We start from the raw sequence: 18,073 nt of genomic DNA on the forward strand, positions 1-18,073 counted from the left end.
TTCTCGGGGATTCCCTGCTAGAGGTCAGACTGCTCCCTCTAGTGGAGGGTTCCGTTAGGGCCGTGGACCTTCCAGACTGGGTACTGATAGACTAACAGACTCAGATTAAGCATGACAGGACTCCGTACAACGGGAATGTGGTGGGAGCTCGTCTACTGCGCTTTCAGGACAATTGGCTGAAATCATCCCCCGACTTTTGGGTTTGAGGGATGGTCACTCACAGATGTGTCATAAACATGCTCTACTTCCCTCACTGACGTTTTTCACCACAGGGCTTCCTGCCTTTCTCAGGCGCGTAGCACTTTCTTTGAGTGGCAATCCAGAATCTGTTGGATTCCCCTTTCCCCTACTGGAAAGGGGTTTGGGGTTTTACTTCAATGTCTTTCTAGTTCCAAAACCAGATGGCTCCTTCAGGCCATCCTCAACTTAAAACCCCTCAACGAACAGGTGCGAATCCTGGGTTTTAGGATGGAGTCTCAACAGTCATCACGGAGCTTACCTGCATGTTCCCATATGGCAGGGGCATCAGTGCCTACTCCACTTTGCGGTGAAAGATGCTCATTATAAGTTTAGGGCTTTACCCTTTGGCCTAGCTCCTCCCCAAGAGTTTTCACCAAAGTGATGGAGGGTATTCCTTCCAGAAGACAAGGTCCGTTCGGTCCATTCCAAGACCAGGGACCTACTGGCCAGGTGAGAAATCTAAATCCTTCGATGCATGAAGTTGATGGGCTCCATGATCTCAGTCTTCGAGGCGGTCCCCTTTTCACAGTTCGCAGATGTTCCAGTGGGAAATCTAACTGTCTCCTCTGTATAATATTACTCTCTCAGATGTACTGGTCTTATCCCTCACTATACATTATACGCTCTCTCTTCTGTATACTGTCACATATCTGTATTATCTATCACTATACCTTTCTCCTCTGTATGATATTACTCTCTCATATGTACTGGTCTTATCCCTCACTGTACATTATTGACCGTTTCTCCTGTATTCTGTCACATATCTAATTATCTATCACTATACATTGTGTTTTCTGTATTTTATTAAATTTGTTTTCCCTATTCTTCTTTGCTATACACTATACACCTGTGTATACTGAACGCCATATATATATAATATACAGGAAGAATAAATGTTGTTGAAAATGTAAGACATAATTATGACTTAAGGCATGTTTATACTTTGTGTGATAATGATGTCTTACATTTTTATTAACATTAATTCTTAATGTAGAATATATTATTAATTCTATAATATATATTATATATTCTAGAATATACTATATTCACAAAAAGCAGGCCACTCCCAAGGTTCTCGTCCCCTCTGCTTCGCCGTCCCAAGTCAGGAGAAGCTTGAAGGGCCTTTCAGCTCAAACCTGTGGTCGGTCCCCGCAGGGGTGGGGACTCGAACCCGTGACCTGGGCCTCCCAGAGTAGCAGGATTAACGGCACGCGCCACCGTGCCAGCCAGTAATTGTCTGGAGCTCTGTGTAACTTGAAGCTGCTGAGCGGCGATGTCATAGTAATGTGATAGACAATGTGAATCAGTGCCACCTAGTGGCAGTTGCTGGGACCACAAGCAAAGCAAACATATCTCCTATTATACGTGGATTCCCGGCCTGGACACAGAGGAAATGGTCGGTCCGGCCCTTCCTTTGAGTTAATGGGGTGCATGAATTTTAAAGGCAAAAATAAATGAATGTGCATAAAAGAATAAAAATGACTGATGGTGGAGTTCCTATGTTGGTTTAACCTATGGCATCTTTATCACCTACTAACATTATGTTTGGTCATTGCAGTGATCGTTTCATTGACATCCTGTAATAAAGTTTATCAGATTGCATTGGCCCAAAGGAGAATATTGTTCTCAAGTGCCTACCTTCTCCCCAGGAAACATGCAGTGGATGGCTGTTTATAAGGACAAGCTCTGTGTCGGCTGACAGTTGGGGATCTCCTTTTTAAATATCCACGGAAGTGGAGAGCCAATAAATCTAGTAGATCCCTGTAATCCTTCCCTGGCCTGCCTGTCTCCGCAGCCTGTTGCTGTGCTCTGTGCGGTAGATCTGTGTAATTAATAATTCCTGCTTTCCTCCAGTCACATCACATATGTAATACAGGTGGTTCCAGTAGGTGGCGCTGCTCTTTGAATGCTCTAGCCATTTTACTCCTTTGGCTCTATTGCAGCTGGTTTTTGCAAGGAATTATTTGCCTTATTCCAAAAAAAAGAAGAAATTGCACATGCTTCATCCTAGTGATTATAACTAAAGAGTCTAAATTTGCAGTTCATTCAACCTCTGGAATGAGAAAGGTTTATTTACATTTGCCTCTTTTCAATGCAATGCATGTGAGACACAGCAGTTACCACAGGCAACATTCTTGTACTAATTATTTCTTATTGCCTTGGTGATCAAAGCAAATGTGAATGTTTCTCCATATTATGATTCTGTCTTTTGTTCTGTAGGTGACATGGGAATAGGGATCTCCTCAGCTCTTTTTTCCTATTGGACTGAAGTGTGTGAATTCTGTGACACGTACTAGAAGTTTTGTTAAACCTCCTGCATCTTATGTGGTAAAGTGTAAAATAGGGTTTCTCAGCCTGGGGTACATCAGACCGATCCGAGCCAATTTCAGCAAATCAGTTATACTCAAATAACAGTTTCATATACAAGTAATGAATAAAACATGCAAACACATTGTTATGGGTATTTTTTAAAAGGAACAAATGTACACACTTTAGAGCATACTTACCATCTTTTGAAAGTTGGCTTCCGGGAGCCTGCCCGGGGAGGTGGACGTGATGGGGGGTGGTGTGTACACGTACAACATGACAGAAAAAGGAAATGGGCTTTTGCAAGATCTATATTGCATTAAGTTTGCGCAAAATGTAACATAAAATTGTCTTTTGGACAGTTGGACCCGGAGGCCCTGTATGCATGGTGTGAGACGGAGTTCCGTGATGAGCGCCAGACTTAGTCTGCATCTGCTGTCATGGAAGAACCTGCTTGACTTTGTCCTCTGACAACGTCCATACTAGAACTCAAGCGGGTAATATCTCACCATGAGGTAGGTGAATCTTCTGCTTTTACTTCCACTTCACACATGTCTACTTCACAAGTGGCTTTACCCGTCTCAGGTATGTCCCATGTGGAATCTACCTTAGCGCAATCCCTTGCGTCAGCGGTGTGGATGATATAGTGTCGGTGGTCCACCAGACTTTAGGCTTTGCGAACCCAGAGATTTCACCCGCAGCTGGTTTCTTCCTCTTTAAGAGGCAGATGAAACAGGTCATTTCTTTCCCTTCATCTCCCCAGTTGATGGATATGATTTCGGAAGCCTGGAAAAAGCTCAGCGATGTTTCCATATACCAGAGAAGTTCAGGTCTCTTTATCCCTTTCCTATAGAAGAATACACAAAATGGGAAAGTATCCCAGTAGTGGACCCTCCTATTGTCCGGTTGACTAGATCCACTATTATCCCTGTACGAGGAGTAGTCTCTCTTAAAGACACCACGGACAAAAAAATTTGATTTCTTGCTCCAATCTGCCTCTGAAACGGCGGGTAGAGTTTTCAAGCCGGATATGTTCACAGCTTGGGTCAACAAGGCAGTTCAGGCTTGGACTGAGCAAATGGCCAAGGGCCTGCGGGAGGTCAGTCCACAAGATGAGTTATTGGTCCTTACTGGTCATATCCGAGAAGCATCTGATTTTCTAGCATAGGCTTCCTTGGATGCTATATCAGTCACTTCAAAACTAATAGCACTCATTATAGCTGCCAGGCGCTCCATATTGCTTCGGTCTTGGTCCGCGGACGCGGATTCCAAGATAAATTTGTAAGCACTAACCTTTGATGGGATATCCCTTTTTGGAGCATGGTTAGACCAACTCATCCAGGAGGTTACTGTGGCAAAAACCCCTTTTTACCGGTTACCCAGGCCAGACCAAAACATCCCAGTTTCATGTCCTTTCGCCCCTTCAGCAATTCTCGGGGATTCCCTGCTAGAGGTCAGACTGCTCCCTCTAGTGGAGGGTTCCGTTAGGGCCGTGGACCTTCCAGACTGGGTACTGATAGACTAACAGACTCAGATTAAGCATGACAGGACTCCGTACAACGGGAATGTGGTGGGAGCTCGTCTACTGCGCTTTCAGGACAATTGGCTGAAATCATCCTCCGACTTTTGGGTTTGAGGGATGGTCACTCACAGATGTGTCATAAACATGCTCTACTTCCCTCACTGACGTTTTTCACCACAGGGCTTCCTGCCTTTCTCAGGCGCGTAGCACTTTCTTTGAGTGGCAATCCAGAATCTGTTGGATTCCCCTTTCCCCCACTGGAAAGGGGTTTGGGGTTTTACTTCAATGTCTTTCTAGTTCCAAAACCAGATGGCTCCTTCAGGCCATCCTCAACTTAAAACCCCTCAACGAACAGGTGCGAATCCTGGGTTTTAGGATGGAGTCTCAACAGTCATCACGGAGCTTACCTGCATGTTCCCATATGGCAGGGGCATCAGTGCCTACTCCACTTTGCGGTGAAAGATGCTCATTATAAGTTTAGGGCTTTACCCTTTGGCCTGACTCCTCCCCAAGAGTTTTCACCAAAGTGATGGAGGGTATTCCTTCCAGAAGACAAGGTCCGTTCGGTCCATTCCAAGACCAGGGACCTACTGGCCAGGTGAGAAATCTAAATCCTTCGATGCATGAAGTTGATGGGCTCCATGATCTCAGTCTTCGAGGCGGTCCCCTTTTCACAGTTCGCAGATGTTCCAGTGGGAAATCTAACTGTCTCCTCTGTATAATATTACTCTCTCATATGTACTGGTCTTATCCCTCACTATACATTATACGCTCTCTCTTCTGTATACTGTCACATATCTGTATTATCTATCACTATACCTTTCTCCTCTGTATGATATTACTCTCTCATATGTACTGGTCTTATCCCTCACTATACATTATACGCTCTCTCTTCTGTATACTGTCACATATCTGTATTATCTATCACTATACCTTTCTCCTCTGTATAATATTACTCTCTTATATGTACTGGTCTTATCCCTCACTGTACATTATTGACCGTTTCTCCTGTATTCTGTCACATATCTAATTATCTATCACTATACATTGTGTTTTCTGTATTTTACTAAATTTGTTTTCCCTATTCTTCTTTGCTATACACTATACACCTGTGTATACTGAACGCCATATATATATAATATACAGGAAGAATAAATGTTGTTGAAAATGTAAGACATAATTATGACTTAAGGCATGTTTATACTTTGTGTGATAATGATGTCTTACATTTTTATTAACATTAATTCTTAATGTAGAATATATTATTAATTCTATAATATATATTATATATTCTAGAATATACTATATTCACAAAAAGCAGGCCACTCCCAAGGTTCTCGTCCCCTCTGCTTCGCCGTCCCAAGTCAGGAGAAGCTTGAAGGGCCTTTCAGCTCAAACCTGTGGTCGGTCCCCGCAGGGGTGGGGACTCGAACCCGTGACCTGGGCCTCCCAGAGTAGCAGGATTAACGGCACGCGCCACCGTGCCAGCCAGTAATTGTCTGGAGCTCTGTGTAACTTGAAGCTGCCGAGTGGCGATGTCATAGTAATGTGATAGACAATGTGAATCAGTGCCACCTAGTGGCAGTTGCTGGGACCACAAGCAAAGCAAACATATCTCCTATTATACGTGGATTCCCGGCCTGGACACAGAGGAACTGGTCGGTCCGGCCCTTCCTTTGAGTTAATGGGGTGCATGAATTTTAAAGGCAAAAATAAATGAATGTGCATAAAAGAATAAAAATGACTGATGGTGGAGTTCCTATGTTGGTTTAACCTATGGCATCTTTATCACCTACTAACATTATGTTTGGTCATTGCAGTGATCGTTTCATTGACATCCTGTAATAAAGTTTATCAGATTGCATTGGCCCAAAGGAGAATATTGTTCTCAAGTGCCTACCTTCTCCCCAGGAAACATGCAGTGGATGGCTGTTTATAAGGACAAGCTCTGTGTCGGCTGACAGTTGGGGATCTCCTTTTTAAATATCCACGGAAGTGGAGAGCCAATAAATCTAGTAGATCCCTGTAATCCTTCCCTGGCCTGCCTGTCTCCGCAGCCTGTTGCTGTGCTCTGTGCGGTAGATCTGTGTAATTAATAATTCCTGCTTTCCTCCAGTCACATCACATATGTAATACAGGTGGTTCCAGTAGGTGGCGCTGCTCTTTGAATGCTCTAACCATTTTACTCCTTTGGCTCTATTGCAGCTGGTTTTTGCAAGGAATTATTTGCCTTATGCCAAAAAAAAGAAGAAATTGCACATGCTTCATCCTAGTGATTATAACTAAAGAGTCTAAATTTGCAGTTCATTCAACCTCTGGAATGAGAGAGGTTTATTTACATTTGCCTCTTTTCAATGCAATGCATGTGAGACACAGCAGTTACCACAGGCAACATTCTTGTACTAATTATTTCTTATTGCCTTGGTGATCAAAGCAAATGTGAATGTTTCTCCATATTATGATTCTGTCTTTTGTTCTGTAGGTGACATGGGGATAGGGATCTCCTCAGCTCTTTTTTCCTATTGGACTGAAGCGTGTGAATTCTGTGACACGTACTAGAAGTTTTGTTAAACCTCCTGCATCTTATGTGGTAAAGTGTAAAATAGGGTTTCTCAGCCTGGGGTACATCAGACAGATCCGAGCCAATTTCAGCAAATCAGTTATACTCAAATAACAGTTTCATATACAAGTAATGAATAAAACATGCAAACACATTGTTATGGGTATTTTTTAAAAGGAACAAATGTACACACTTTAGAGCATACTTACCATCTTTTGAAAGTTGGCTTCCGGGAGCCTGCCCGGGGAGGTGGACGTGATGGGGGGTGGTGTGTACACGTACAACATGACAGAAAAAGGAAATGGGCTTTTGCAAGATCTATATTGCATTAAGTTTGCGCAAAATGTAACATAAAATTGTCTTTTGGACAGTTGGACCCGGAGGCCCTGTATGCATGGTGTGAGACGGAGTTCCGTGATGAGCGCCAGACTTAGTCTGCATCTGCTGTCATGGAAGAACCTGCTTGACTTTGTCCTCTGACAACGTCCATACTAGAACTCAAGCGGGTAATATCTCACCATGAGGTAGGTGAATCTTCTGCTTTTACTTCCACTTCACACATGTCTACTTCACAAGTGGCTTTACCCGTCTCAGGTATGTCCCATGTGGAATCTACCTTAGCGCAATCCCTTGCGTCAGCGGTGTGGATGATATAGTGTCGGTGGTCCACCAGACTTTAGGCTTTGCGAACCCAGAGATCTCACCCGCAGCTGGTTTCTTCCTCTTTAAGAGGCAGATGAAACAGGTCATTTCTTTCCCTTCATCTCCCCAGTTGATGGATATGATTTCGGAAGCCTGGAAAAAGCTCAGCGATGTTTCCATATACCAGAGAAGTTCAGGTCTCTTTATCCCTTTCCTATAGAAGAATACACAAAATGGGAAAGTATCCCAGTAGTGGACCCTCCTATTGTCCGGTTGACTAGATCCACTATTATCCCTGTACGAGGAGTAGTCTCTCTTAAAGACACCACGGACAAAAAAATTTGATTTCTTGCTCCAATCTGCCTCTGAAACGGCGGGTAGAGTTTTCAAGCCGGATATGTTCACAGCTTGGGTCAACAAGGCAGTTCAGGCTTGGACTGAGCAAATGGCCAAGGGCCTGCGGGAGGTCAGTCCACAAGATGAGTTATTGGTCCTTACTGGTCATATCCGAGAAGCATCTGATTTTCTAGCATAGGCATCCTTGGATGCTATATCAGTCACTTCAAAACTAATAGCACTCATTATAGCTGCCAGGCGCTCCATATTGCTTCGGTCTTGGTCCGCGGACGCGGATTCCAAGATAAATTTGTAAGCACTAACCTTTGATGGGATATCCCTTTTTGGAGCATGGTTAGACCAACTCATCCAGGAGGTTACTGTGGCAAAAACCCCTTTTTACCGGTTACCCAGGCCAGACCAAAACATCCCAGTTTCATGTCCTTTCGCCCCTTCAGCAATTCTCGGGGATTCCCTGCTAGAGGTCAGACTGCTCCCTCTAGTGGAGGGTTCCGTTAGGGCCGTGGACCTTCCAGACTGGGTACCGATAGACTAACAGACTCAGATTAAGCATGACAGGACTCCGTACAACGGGAATGTGGTGGGAGCTCGTCTACTGCGCTTTCAGGACAATTGGCTGAAATCATCCCCCGACTTTTGGGTTTGAGGGATGGTCACTCACAGATGTGTCATAAACATGCTCTACTTCCCTCACTGACGTTTTTCACCACAGGGCTTCCTGCCTTTCTCAGGCGCGTAGCACTTTCTTTGAGTGGCAATCCAGAATCTGTTGGATTCCCCTTTCCCCCACTGGAAAGGGGTTTGGGGTTTTACTTCAATGTCTTTCTAGTTCCAAAACCAGATGGCTCCTTCAGGCCATCCTCAACTTAAAACCCCTCAACGAACAGGTGCGAATCCTGGGTTTTAGGATGGAGTCTCAACAGTCATCACGGAGCTTACCTGCATGTTCCCATATGGCAGGGGCATCAGTGCCTACTCCACTTTGCGGTGAAAGATGCTCATTATAAGTTTAGGGCTTTACCCTTTGGCCTGGCTCCTCCCCAAGAGTTTTCACCAAAGTGATGGAGGGTATTCCTTCCAGAAGACAAGGTCCGTTCGGTCCATTCCAAGACCAGGGACCTACTGGCCAGGTGAGAAATCTAAATCCTTCGATGCATGAAGTTGATGGGCTCCATGATCTCAGTCTTCGAGGCGGTCCCCTTTTCACAGTTCGCAGATGTTCCAGTGGGAAATCTAACTGTCTCCTCTGTATAATATTACTCTCTCATATGTACTGGTCTTATCCCTCACTATACATTATACGCTCTCTCTTCTGTATACTGTCACATATCTGTATTATCTATCACTATACCTTTCTCCTCTGTATGATATTACTCTCTCATATGTACTGGTCTTATCCCTCACTATACATTATACGCCCTCTCTTCTGTATACTGTCACATATCTGTATTATCTATCACTATACCTTTCTCCTCTGTATGATATTACTCTCTCATATGTACTGGTCTTATCCCTCACTATACATTATACGCTCTCTCTTCTGTATACTGTCACATATCTGTATTATCTATCACTATACCTTTCTCCTCTGTATGATATTACTCTCTCATATGTACTGGTCTTATCCCTCACTATACATTATACGCTCTCTCTTCTGTATACTGTCACATATCTGTATTATCTATCACTATACCTTTCTCCTCTGTATAATATTACTCTCTTATATGTACTGGTCTTATCCCTCACTGTACATTATTGACCGTTTCTCCTGTATTCTGTCACATATCTAATTATCTATCACTATACATTGTGTTTTCTGTATTTTATTAAATTTGTTTTCCCTATTCTTCTTTGCTATACACTATACACCTGTGTATACTGAACGCCATATATATATAATATACAGGAAGAATAAATGTTGTTGAAAATGTAAGACATAATTATGACTTAAGGCATGTTTATACTTTGTGTGATAATGATGTCTTACATTTTTATTAACATTAATTCTTAATGTAGAATATATTATTAATTCTATAATATATATTATATATTCTAGAATATACTATATTCACAAAAAGCAGGCCACTCCCAAGGTTCTCGTCCCCTCTGCTTCGCCGTCCCAAGTCAGGAGAAGCTTGAAGGGCCTTTCAGCTCAAACCTGTGGTCGGTCCCCGTGACCTGGGCCTCCCAGAGTAGCAGGATTAACGGCACGCGCCACCGTGCCAGCCAGTAATTGTCTGGAGCTCTGTGTAACTTGAAGCTGCCGAGTGGCGATGTCATAGTAATGTGATAGACAATGTGAATCAGTGCCTCCTAGTGGCAGTTGCTGGGACCACAGCAAAGCAAACATATCTCCTATTATACGTGGATTCCCGGCCTGGACACAGAGGAACTGGTCGGTCCGGCCCTTCCTTTGAGTTAATGGGGTGCATGAATTTTAAAGGCAAAAATAAATGAATGTGCATAAAAGAATAAAAATGACTGATGGTGGAGTTCCTATGTTGGTTTAACCTATGGCATCTTTATCACCTACTAACATTATGTTTGGTCATTGCAGTGATCGTTTCATTGACATCCTGTAATAAAGTTTATCAGATTGCATTGGCCCAAAGGAGAATATTGTTCTCAAGTGCCTACCTTCTCCCCAGGAAACATGCAGTGGATGGCTGTTTATAAGGACAAGCTCTGTGTCTGCTGACAGTTGGGGATCTCCTTTTTAAATATCCACGGAAGTGGAGAGCCAATAAATCTAGTAGATCCCTGTAATCCTTCCCTGGCCTGCCTGTCTCCGCAGCCTGTTGCTGTGCTCTGTGCGGTAGATCTGTGTAATTAATAATTCCTGCTTTCCTCCAGTCACATCACATATGTAATACAGGTGGTTCCAGTAGGTGGCGCTGCTCTTTGAATGCTCTAGCCATTTTACTCCTTTGGCTCTATTGCAGCTGGTTTTTGCAAGGAATTATTTGCCTTATGCCAAAAAAAAGAAGAAATTGCACATGCTTCATCCTAGTGATTATAACTAAAGAGTCTAAATTTGCAGTTCATTCAACCTCTGGAATGAGAGAGGTTTATTTACATTTGCCTCTTTTCAATGCAATGCATGTGAGACACAGCAGTTACCACAGGCAACATTCTTGTACTAATTATTTCTTATTGCCTTGGTGATCAAAGCAAATGTGAATGTTTCTCCATATTATGATTCTGTCTTTTGTTCTGTAGGTGACATGGGGATAGGGATCCCCTCAGCTCTTTTTTCCTATTGGACTGAAGTGTGTGAATTCTGTGACACGTACTAGAAGTTTTGTTAAACCTCCTGCATCTTATGTGGTAAAGTGTAAAATAGGGTTTCTCAGCCTGGGGTACATCAGACAGATCCGAGCCAATTTCAGCAAATCAGTTATACTCAAATAACAGTTTCATATACAAGTAATGAATAAAACATGCAAACACATTGTTATGGGTATTTTTTAAAAGGAACAAATGTACACACTTTAGAGCATACTTACCATCTTTTGAAAGTTGGCTTCCGGGAGCCTGCCCGGGGAGGTGGACGTGATGGGGGGTGGTGTGTACACGTACAACATGACAGAAAAAGGAAATGGGCTTTTGCAAGATCTATATTGCATTAAGTTTGCGCAAAAAGCGGTGGGTAGAGTTTTCAAGCCGGATATGTTCACAGCTTGGGTCAACAAGGCAGTTCAGGCTTGGACTGAGCAAATGGCCAAGGGCCTGCGGGAGGTCAGTCCACAAGATGAGTTATTGGTCCTTACTGGTCATATCAGAGAAGCATCTGATTTTCTAGCATAGGCATCCTTGGATGCTATATCAGTCACTTCAAAACTAATAGCACTCATTATAGCTGCCAGGCGCTCCATATTGCTTCGGTCTTGGTCCGCGGACGCGGATTCCAAGAGAAATTTGTAAGCACTAACCTTTGATGGGATATCCCTTTTTGGAGCATGGTTAGACCAACTCATCCAGGAGGTTACTGTGGCAAAAACCCCTTTTTACCGGTTACCCAGGCCAGACCAAAACATCCCAGTTTCATGTCCTTTTGCCCCTTCAGCAATTCTCGGGGATCCCCTGCTAGAGGTCAGACTGCTCCCTCTAGTGGAGGGTTCTGTTAGGGCCGTGGGCCTTCCAGACTGGGTACCGATAGACTAACAGACTCAGATTAAGCATGACAGGACTCCGTACAACGGGAATGTGGTGGGAGCTCGTCTACTGCGCTTTCAGGACAATTGGCTGAAATCATCCTCCGACTTTTGGGTTTGAGGGATGGTCACTCACAGATGTGTCATAAACATGCTCTACTTCCCTCACTGACGTTTTTCACCACAGGGCTTCCTGCCTTTCTCAGGCGCGTAGCACTTTCTTTGAGTGGCAATCCAGAATCTGTTGGATTCCCCTTTCCCCCACTGGAAAGGGGTTTGGGGTTTTACTTCAATGTCTTTCTAGTTCCAAAACCAGATGGCTCCTTCAGGCCATCCTCCACTTAAAACCCCTCAACGAACAGGTGCGAATCCTGGGTTTTAGGATGGAGTCTCAACAGTCATCACGGAGCTTACCTGCATGTTCCCATATGGCAGGGGCATCAGTGCCTACTCCACTTTGCGGTGAAAGATGCTCATTATCAGTTTAGGGCTTTACCCTTTGGCCTGGCTCCTCCCCAAGAGTTTTCACCAAAGTGATGGAGGGTATTCCTTCCAGAAGACAAGGTCCGTTCGGTCCAGTCCAAGACCAGAGACCTACTGGCCAGGTGAGAAATCTAAATCCTTCGATGCATGAAGTTGATGGGCTCCATGATCTCAGTCTTCGAGGCGGTCCCCTTTTCACAGTTCGCAGATGTTCCAGTGGGAAATCTAACTGTCTCCTCTGTATAATATTACTCTCTCATATGTACTGGTCTTATCCCTCACTATACATTATACGCCCTCTCTTCTGTATACTGTCACATATCTGTATTATCTATCACTATACCTTTCTCCTCTGTATGATATTACTCTCTCATATGTACTGGTGTTATCCCTCACTATACATTATACGCCCTCTCTTCAGTATACTGTCACATATCTGTATTATCTATCACTATACCTTTCTCCTCTGTATGATATTACTCTCTTATATGTACTGGTCTTATCCCTCACTGTACATTATTGACCGTTTCTCCTGTATACTGTCACATATCTAATTATCTATCACTATACATTGTGTTTTCTGTATTTTATTAAATTTGTTTTCCCTATTCTTCTTTGCTATACACTATACACCTGTGTATACTGAACGCCATATATATATAATATACAGGAAGAATAAATGTTGTTGAAAATGTAAGACTAATTATCACTTAAGGCATGTTTATACTTTGTGTGATAATGATGTCTTACATTTTTATTAACATTAATTCTTAATGTAGAATATATTATTAATTTTATAATATATATTATATATTCTAGAATATACTATATTCACAAAAAGCAGGCCACTCCCAAGGTTCTCGTCCCTTCCTGTTTTGCCGTCCCAATTCAGGAGAAGCTTGAAGGGCCTTTCAGCTCAAACCTGTGGTCGGACCCCCACAGGGGTGGGGACTCGAACCCGTGACCTGGGCCTCCCAGAGTAGCAGGATTAACGGCACGCGCCACCGTGCCAGCCAGTAATTGTCTAGAGCTCTGTGTAACTTGAAGCTGCTGAGCGGCGATGTCATAGTAATGTGATAGACAATGTGAATCAGTGCCACCTAGTGGCAGTTGCTGGGACCACAAGCAAAGCAAATATATCTCCTATTATACGTAGATTCCCGGCCTGGACACAGAGGAAATGGTCGGTCCGGCCCTTCCTTTGAGTTAATGGGGTGCATGAATTTTAAAGGCAAAAATAAATGAATGTTCATAAAAGAATAAAAATGACTGATGGTGCAGTTCCTATGTTGGTTTAACTTATGGCATCTTTATCACCTACTAACATTATGTTTGGTCATTGCAGTGATCGTTTCATTGACATCCTGTAATAAAGTTTATCAGATTGCATTGGCCCAAAGGAGAATATTGTTCTCAAGTAACTACCTTCTCCCCAGGAAACATGCAGTGGATGGCTGTTTATAAGGACAAGCTCTGTGTCGGCTGACAGTTGGGGATCTCCTTTTTAAATATCCACGGAAGTGGAGAGCCAATAAATCTAGTTGATCCCTGTAATCCTTCCCTGGCCTGCCTGTCTCCGCAGCCTGTTGCTGTGCTCTGTGCGGTAGATCTGTGTAATTAATAATTCCTGCTTTCCTCCAGTCACATCACATATGTAATACAGGTGGTTCCAGTAGGTGGCGCTGCTCTTTGAATGCTCTAACCATTTTACTCCTTTGGCTCTATTGCAGCTGGTTTTTGCAAGGAATTATTTGCCTTATGCCAAAAAAAAGAAGAAATTGCACATGCTTCATCCTAGTGATTATAACTAAAGAGTCTAAATTTGCAGTTCATTCAACCTCTGGAATGAGAGAGGTTTATTTACATTTGCCTCTTTTCAATGCAATGCATGTGAGACACAGCAGTTACCACAGGCAACATTCTTGTACTAATTATTTCTTATTGCCTTGGTGATCAAAGCAAATGTGAATGTTTCTCCATATTATGATTCTGTCTTTTGTTCTGTAGGTGACATGGGGATAGGGATCTCCTCAGCTCTTTTTTCCTATTGGACTGAAGTGTGTGAATTCTGTGACACGTACTAGAAGTTTTGTTAAACCTCCTGCATCTTATGTGGTAAAGTGTAAAATAGGGTTTCTCAGCCTGGGGTACATCAGACAGATCCGAGCCAATTTCAGCAAATCAGTTATACTCAAATAACAGTTTCATATACAAGTAATGAATAAAACATGCAAACACATTGTTATGGGTATTTTTTAAAAGGAACAAATGTACACACTTTAGAGCATACTTACCATCTTTTGAAAGTTGGCTTCCGGGAGCCTGCCCGGGGAGGTGGACGTGATGGGGGGTGGTGTGTACACGTACAACATGACAGAAAAAGGAAATGGGCTTTTGCAAGATCTATATTGCATTAAGTTTGCGCAAAATGTAACATAAAATTGTCTTTTGGACAGTTGGACCCGGAGGCCCTGTATGCATGGTGTGAGACGGAGTTCCGTGATGAGCGCCAGACTTAGTCTGCATCTGCTGTCATGGAAGAACCTGCTTGACTTTGTCCTCTGACACTGTCCATACTAGAACTCAAGCGGGTAATATCTCACCATGAGGTAGGTGAATCTTCTGCTTTTACTTCCACTTCACACATGTCTACTTCACAAGTGGCTTTACCCGTCTCAGGTATATCCCATGTGGAATCTACCTTAGCGCAATCCCTTGCGTCAGCGGTGTGGATGATATAGTGTTGGTGGTCCGCCAGACTTTAGGCTTTGCGAACCCAGAGATCTCACGCGCAGCTGGTTTCTTCCTCTTTAAGAGGCAGATGAAACAGGTCATTTCTTTCCCTTCATCTCCCCAGTTGATGGATATGATTTCGGAAGCCTGGAAAAAGCTCAGCGATGTTTCCATATACCAGAGAAGTTCAGGTCTCTTAATCCCTTTCCTATAGAAGAATACACAAAATGGGAAAGTATCCCAGTAGTGGACCCTCCTATTGTTCGGTTGACTAGATCCACTATTATCCCTGTACGAGGAGTAGTCTCTCTTAAAGACACCACGGACAAAAAAATTTGATTTCTTGCTCCAATCTGCCTTTGAAGCGGTGGGTAGAGTTTTCAAGCCGGATATGTTCACAGCTTGGGTCAACAAGGCAGTTCAGGCTTGGACTGAGCAAATGGCCAAGCGCCTGCGGGAGGTCAGTCCACAAGATGAGTTATTGGTCCTTACTGGTCATATCAGAGAAGCATCTGATTTTCTAGCATAAGCATCCTTGGATGCTATATCAGTCACTTCAAAACTAATAGCACTCATTATAGCTGCCAGGCGCTCCATATTGCTTCGGTCTTGGTCCGCGGACGCGGATTCCAAGAGAAATTTGTAAGCACTAACCTTTGATGGGATATCCCTTTTTGGAGCATGGTTAGACCAACTCATCCAGGAGGTTACTGTGGCAAAACCCCCTTTTTACCGGTTACCCAGGCCAGACCAAAACATCCCAGTTTCATGTCCTTTCGCCCCTTCAGCAATTCTCGGGGATCCCCTGCTAGAGGTCAGACTGCTCCCTCTAGTGGAGGGTTCTGTTAGGGCCGTGGACCTTCCAGACTGGGTACCGATAGACTAACAGACTCAGATTAAGCATGACAGGACTCCGTACAACGGGAATGTGGTGGGAGCTCGTCTACTGCGCTTTCAGGACAATTGGCTGAAATCATCCTCCGACTTTTGGGTTTGAGGGATGGTCACTCACAGATGTGTCATAAACATGCTCTACTTCCCTCACTGACGTTTTTCACCACAGGGCTTCCTGCCTTTCTCAGGCGCGTAGCACTTTCTTTGAGTGGCAATCCAGAATCTGTTGGATTCCCCTTTCCCCCACTGGAAAGGGGTTTGGGGTTTTACTTCAATGTCTTTCTAGTTCCAAAACCAGATGGCTCCTTCAGGCCATCCTCCACTTAAAACCCCTCAACGAACAGGTGCGAATCCTGGGTTTTAGGATGGAGTCTCAACAGTCATCACGGAGCTTACCTGCATGTTCCCATATGGCAGGGGCATCAGTGCCTACTCCACTTTGCAGTGAAAGATGCTCATTATCAGTTTAGGGCTTTACCCTTTGGCCTGGCTCCTCCCCAAGAGTTTTCACCAAAGTGATGGAGGGTATTCCTTCCAGAAGACAAGGTCCGTTCGGTCCAGTCCAAGACCAGGGACCTACTGGCCAGGTGAGAAATCTAAATCCTTCGATGCATGAAGTTGATGGGCTCCATGATCTCAGTCTTCGAGGCGGTCCCCTTTTCACAGTTCGCAGATGTTCCAGTGGGAAATCTAACTGTCTCCTCTGTATAATATTACTCTCTCATATGTACTGGTCTTATCCCTCACTATACATTATACGCCCTCTCTTCTGTATACTGTCACATATCTGTATTATCTATCACTATACCTTTCTCCTCTGTATGATATTACTCTCTCATATGTACTGGTGTTATCCCTCACTATACATTATACGCCCTCTCTTCTGTATACTGTCACATATCTGTATTATCTATCACTATACCTTTCTCCTCTGTATAATATTACTCTCTTATATGTACTGGTCTTATCCCTCACTGTACATTATTGACCGTTTCTCCTGTATACTGTCACATATCTAATTATCTATCACTATACATTGTGTTTTCTGTATTTTATTAAATTTGTTTTCCCTATTCTTCTTTGCTATACACTATACACCTGTGTATACTGAACGCCATATATATATAATATACAGGAAGAATAAATGTTGTTGAAAATGTAAGACTAATTATCACTTAAGGCATGTTTATACTTTGTGTGATAATGATGTCTTACATTTTTATTAACATTAATTCTTAATGTAGAATATATTATTAATTTTATAATATATATTATATATTCTAGAATATACTATATTCACAAAAAGCAGGCCACTCCCAAGGTTCTCGTCCCTTCCTGTTTTGCCGTCCCAATTCAGGAGAAGCTTGAAGGGCCTTTCAGCTCAAACCTGTGGTCGGACCCCCACAGGGGTGGGGACTCGAACCCGTGACCTGGGCCTCCCAGAGTAGCAGGATTAACGGCACGCGCCACCGTGCCAGCCAGTAATTGTCTAGAGCTCTGTGTAACTTGAAGCTGCTGAGCGGCGATGTCATAGTAATGTGATAGACAATGTGAATCAGTGCCACCTAGTGGCAGTTGCTGGGACCACAAGCAAAGCAAATATATCTCCTATTATACGTAGATTCCCGGCCTGGACACAGAGGAAATGGTCGGTCCGGCCCTTCCTTTGAGTTAATGGGGTGCATGAATTTTAAAGGCAAAAATAAATGAATGTTCATAAAAGAATAAAAATGACTGATGGTGCAGTTCCTATGTTGGTTTAACTTATGGCATCTTTATCACCTACTAACATTATGTTTGGTCATTGCAGTGATCGTTTCATTGACATCCTGTAATAAAGTTTATCAGATTGCATTGGCCCAAAGGAGAATATTGTTCTCAAGTGCCTACCTTCTCCCCAGGAAACATGCAGTGGATGGCTGTTTATAAGGACAAGCTCTGTGTCGGCTGACAGTTGGGGATCTCCTTTTTAAATATCCACGGAAGTGGAGAGCCAATAAATCTAGTAGATCCCTGTAATCCTTCCCTGGCCTGCCTGTCTCCGCAGCCTGTTGCTGTGCTCTGTGCGGTAGATCTGTGTAATTAATAATTCCTGCTTTCCTCCAGTCACATCACATATGTAATACAGGTGGTTCCAGTAGGTGGCGCTGCTCTTTGAATGCTCTAGCCATTTTACTCCTT

This window comes from Mixophyes fleayi, chromosome 5 (genome assembly GCF_038048845.1).
Source record: "Mixophyes fleayi isolate aMixFle1 chromosome 5, aMixFle1.hap1, whole genome shotgun sequence".
In the NCBI taxonomy this organism is placed as follows: domain Eukaryota; kingdom Metazoa; phylum Chordata; class Amphibia; order Anura; family Limnodynastidae; genus Mixophyes; species Mixophyes fleayi.